The sequence below is a fragment of the Malania oleifera genome, chromosome 3 (assembly GCF_029873635.1).
Source record: "Malania oleifera isolate guangnan ecotype guangnan chromosome 3, ASM2987363v1, whole genome shotgun sequence".
Taxonomy (NCBI): Eukaryota; Viridiplantae; Streptophyta; class Magnoliopsida; order Santalales; family Ximeniaceae; genus Malania; species Malania oleifera.
The window spans coordinates 89,450,200-89,456,199 of NC_080419.1; positions in this window are offsets into that span (position 1 = coordinate 89,450,200).

The window sequence follows — 6,000 nt, forward strand, 5'->3', positions numbered from 1 at the left end:
AAGAATCTAAACGAGTTGACGATAAAATAGAACGAGCAACCCATGTTGTTTTAAGTAGAATGCTTGAAGAGAAAGACCGTCACTAGTAGTATGAAATTATCTACTAGCTTCACCTTTATAGGTCGACTCAAGATCCCCCAAAGGGGTGAATTATTAGTATCGGATTTACAAACCGTCACCCCATGTTGTTTTAAGTAAAATGCTTGAAGAGAAAGATCGTCACTAGTAGTCTGAAATTATTTGCTAGCTTCTCCTTTATAAGTTGATTCAAGATCCCCCAAAAGGGTGGATTATTAGTGACGGTTTTTTAAAATGTCCCTAATAATACACGTTAACGAAAGAACAATCTGTGTTTGATTGGTTGAGTTTAGATGACGAGCTACGGTCTTTTGTTGGGTGTTTGGGCGCTTTTGAGCTAGTTGGAATCCCAGTGTATGTGGCAAAGTATCTGATAAAGGAAGAATGCATAGGGAAGGTTGCGATTCCTCTGCATTGAGGAATCCTAACAAGCATAGCGAAGGACCTTCCAAGATGAAGGTAGAGACAGTAAATGAATGGAGCAATGAGTAGGAAGATGTCCCTCCAGATATGAAGGTTCAACACAGTGATGCAAATGAAACTAATGTGAAATCAAAAGTGACCCCAATGGTTCAACCCAAAAAGGGTGAAAGTAGTTATCATGACCTAATCGCATGAAGGAGAACTCTAAGACCATCACCATGGTGTAAAGACAAGCTGTCTTGAGAAGCAGCAACACTAGGAAGCACTAGCCAGTAAAGGAAGAAACCATAGTACAAAATATTACTTACCTCTAAAATCCTTCACAGGGCCTAGTTTGAAACTTTGAGAAAAATATATCCAGCTCTGAACATAGTAAAGAACATTAGTTCATAAACCGAAAAAAGAAGTCAACCTCATACCATACAGAACAATAATAAGTTAATTTGTAGTTTCATTTTGACCAGTAAACCCCCTTTACAAGACTATACAAAAAAGAACATCCATTATTTTCTATTCACAAGATGTGCTAAAAAGATAAAAACATTCACAAAAACAATTAATCAAAGTACACGTTTTGGGCACCTTGAACCTCCTCCCTCCTTTCTTTGCCTATGCACATGGGTGGGTTGCTTGTGAAGAGTACTACATTTTAGTACGGTCATTATGAGACTATCTTTGTAGCAGTGGACAGATGAAAAAAATTCCTGATATTATCCATGAAGCGAAACTGGATATATATCAAGTGATATATTGGCTATCCTCGCTAGTGTGGTTGACACCACATATGAGAATCTGAACGAGTTGATGATAAAATAGATCAAGCAACCCATGTAGTTTTAAGTAGAATGCTAGAAGAGAAAGACTGTTGCTAGTAGTCTAAAATTATCTGCCAGCTTCACCTTTATAAATTGACTCAAGATCCCCCAAGGGGTGAATTATTAGTATCAGTTTTACAAATCATCAACTCATGTTGTTTTAAGTAGAATGCTTGAAGAGAAATACCATCACTAGTAGTATGAAATTATCTGCTAGCTTCACCTTTATAAGTCGACTCAAGATCCCCCAAAGGGATGGATCATTAGTGACAATTTTTTAAAACCGTCCCTAATAATGCACGTTAACAAAAGAACAATCTATGTTTTATTGGTTGAGTTTAGACGATGAGCTATGGTCTTTTTTTAAGTGTTTGGGTACTTGTGAGCTAGTTGGAATCCTAGTGTATGTAGCAAAGTATCTGATCAAGCGAGAATGCCCAAGGAAGGTTGTGATTCCTCTACATCGAGAAATCCTAACAAGCTTAGTGAAGGACCTTCCAAGATGAAGGTAGAGATGGTAAATGAATGGAGTAACGAGTAGGAATATTTCCCTCTGGATACGGAGGTTCAACCTAGTGATGTAAGTGAAACTAATGTGAAATCAAAAGTGGCCCCAATGGTTCCACTCGAAAAGAGTGAAAGTAGTTGTCATGACCCAATTGCATGAAGGAGTACTCTAAGATTGTCACCATGGTGTAATGACAAGCTGTCTTGAGAAGCAGCAGCACTGGGAAGCACTGGCTGGTAAAGGAAGAAACCATAATACAAAATATTACTTACCTCTGAAATCCTTCACAGGGCCTGATTTGAAACTTTGATCCTTCTCTTGGCTTTGATCATCATCTTCTAATTTCACATGATGATGATCAAACAGTGGGTATTTCCTCTCGCAGGCAGTTGAGTCAAAGGCCATAATATGAAACACCATGTTTCCTTCATACCTAAACTTTTTGTGAAAATGATTTCAAGCTCAATTTCTCTTAAAATGACACATTATGATATCCTATAGGGCTTTCTTCACTGTTTTTATAGGTTGGTCACTACAAAGCCATGTCACTTACTAGATGAGACATATCAAGTTGTTAAAACTTGATGTCTTTGTGTTGCAAATTTATCGAATGAGGCCTTGGGGTTGATTGTGGACAGTTGCATGTCACTGAAAGTGCTTAAGTTGTTTGGGTACACTTATGTATGTTTCTGGTCGCACCCATATCCTATTTTGTAGGAGGCTAGAATGTCTTTAGGAGGCTGGAACATTTCTAGAATTGGAGCCAGCTTCAATGCAAGAAATTTTCACTTGCTTACTTGAGTGGCCATCCAAGAACATATTTCTAGAATTAGGCTTCAAATTATTTTCACAAAAAATTTAGGTATAAAGGAAACATGGTGTTTCATATTATGGTCTTTGACTCAACTTCCTGCAAGAGGAAATACCCACCATTTGATCATCATGTGAAATTAGAAGATGATGATCAAAGACAAGAGAAGGATCAAAGTTTCAAACCAGGCCCTGTGAAGGATTTCAAAGGTAAGTAATATTTTGTATTATGGTTTCTTCCTTTATCAGTCAGTGCATTCTGATGCTACTGCTTCTCAAGACAGCTTGTTATTACACCATGGTGACAGTCTTAGAGTACTCCTTCATGTGATTGGATCATGACAACTGCTTTCACCCTTTTTGGGTAGAACCATTGGTCTCACTTTTGATTTCACATTAGTTTCACTTGCATCACTGGGTTGAACCTCCATATCCGAAGGGAAATCTTCCTACTCATTGATCCATTCATATACTGTCTCTACCTTCATCTTGGAAGGTCCTTCACTACACTTGTTAGGATGCATAGGAATCACAACATTCCCTATGCATAGGAATCACAACATTCCCTATGCATTCTTGCTTGATTAGATACTTTGCTACATACACCGGGATTCCAACTAGCTCACAAGCACCCAAACACCTAACAAAAGACTATAGCTCATCATCTAAACTTAACCAATCAAATACAGATTGTTCTTTTATTAACGTGCATTATTAGGGACGGTTTTAAAAAACCATCACTAATAATCCACCTCTTTCAGGGATCTTGAATCGACTTATAAAGGTGAAGCTGACAGATAATTTCAGACTACTACTGACGGTCTTTCTCGTAAAACATTCTACTTAAAACGACATGGGTTGTTCATTTTATTTTATCATCAACTCCTCTAGATTCTAATATGTGGAGTCAACCACACTGGTGAGGTTTGCCGTAATATCACCTGATATATATCCGTTTTTGCTTCCTGGATAACATGAGGAATTGTTTTCATCTGTCCACTGCTACGAAGATAGTCTCCTTATGACCTTGCTAAAATGTAGTCATCTTCACGAGCAACCCGCCTATGCGCGCAGGCAAATAAAGGAGGGAGGAGGACAAGAGGATTGAGGGAAAGAAGGGGGGAGGCAGGAGATTTGGGAACCCCCCCCCCAGCACATACTCTATGGTTTTACAATGTGCGAGTATTACTAGCCATTTAACGATTGAAGGGTAGAAGTAGACCTAGAAAAAAATTGGAATGAGGTTTTACAAACCATCACTAATAGTTCGTGAGCTAATTGAGGAAAAGGTAAACAATCATCACACTTGATAGAAAATGATTCATATAACTAACTCCACTAGTAGTTGTACATCATAATTACCTTGCCTAGTAATAATTTATGGCCCTGCTCTTGAGGTGCTTTTATTAATCCTTTTCATATTCACATATTCTTAATTTGATGTTTTGTGTAATTAGGTGTTCTAAAAGATGCATCATTTATTTGGAACTCAAATCATCCTCATACGGCCAAGATGTTCGTACTGCAAACTCAATGTGGGATCCTTACACAAAGGCCCTATATGTAAAAAAACTCTTATAGGTTCATATAATAAATTTATGATGCTAAATTGTTAAATGAACTCCATGAAAACTACCCACATTAGACAATCCAGGACCTGATTGAAATACAAACATCACTTTCAAGAATTTTTTAGCATGCAATATAGCATACTCATTTTAGCACATTGTTTATGGACTTTTGATTATTTTGGGAAAATTTTAATGAAATTTTGACAGCATGCTGTCTGTAAATAGAACATTTCCCATAAAGACATGCTCTGAAAACTTAGTTGTTTACGACAAGTAATTCAGATTAAGCATGTGAGAACCTAAAAATATCTACCAGCATGCAACACACAAGTCACTATGGCATTTAGTTCAATTAGCATACACTCCTATTACTTGAACTATCAGCATGCAATACACAAGTCACTACATCAGCCATGCAGTTGGCGTTCCAGACAAATATGCAATCCAAGATATTTAAGCTATTTAGTATAGTCCAATATAGTTCATGTCAAAATATAAGCTATCCATCAAAGAGATATAATTATTTAACACAATATTTATAGTAGGTTGTTGTGTTGATCTCATAAGGCATATAGGAAAAGATGGAATAGGGATGCCTTTGGTGATGTGTACCTTTGAAAGTTTAATACTCTAAGGAAGACTCGAGGATATTGATCATGAAAAAGACTTGGATAAATATCTCAAAGGATTTAGTTAGTAGGGGATTTTATTTTAAGAATGATTTTGAGGCTTTGCTAATGAAGGAGGAGATAAGTTGGAAATAAACAATAAGGGTTTAAATGGGTTGTTGACTCTATGAGTCCAATCCTATTTTGATAATGACAAATCACTTGGTATTTGATCTGTGCATTGAGATTGTGAGCAAGAATATTATTTAGCATGCATGAAAGGTGAATAAGTCATGGAAACCATGAGGAGTAAAGCATATACACCTGGCACAACCCATGGAACTAAAAACGAAGAAGAATGAAGGAACAAGCTTCTAGTTGAATACTTTCATGGGAATTGGTATCTAGATTTGATGTATTTACATGTCATATGATATATTTTGAAGCTCAATTACATCTTAGACTGACCTTAGGACTCATGCATCTCATGAAAAATTTATGTGAAATAGTTCTAAGTTGAAATGAATTTTCGACGCAAATTATTAGAGGCCTCATCGACAAACCCCTTGGTCTCATCAACGAACATATGAAGGGCACTTGGCGATGAACACATTGTCTCATCGATGAGAAAATACCGAGAGTACTAAAATTTCAAACAGGGCTCTCATCAATGAACTCATAGCCTCGTCAACGAACGAGTGTTGTACACTCATCGACGATCGTACCCATTCGTCGATGAATATCGGGGCACTGACTTACGTTCCAACATGGACATGGATGAAAAATCGAATTTTTAATAGATCCAATGGTTAGGATTCATCCTAGGGCTGAGAACACATATAAATATACTTTCTAAACCCAAGAGCACCACTTTTTGCATAGCATTGGGAGCATTGAGCGTATTTTGACAATCTTGTGAGAGTTGTGAATTCTATTGCTAACGTCATTGCCTGCACTCCAAAGAATTGATACTTGTTTGGGCACTTGCGTATTCAAGATCGAAGCACACTTTAGATAAATCTAAGGTTGATCTTGAGGTTTGAGTAACTTTTCATTGAGTAATCAATATTTGATTAAAAAAGTTGTCTTTTTCATTATTTGTGCATAAAGAAAAATCGTTTTGGGAACAAGCAACTGATTTTCTTGTAGTTGTTTATTTGAAAAATATGTTGAGAATTGTTTTCTCA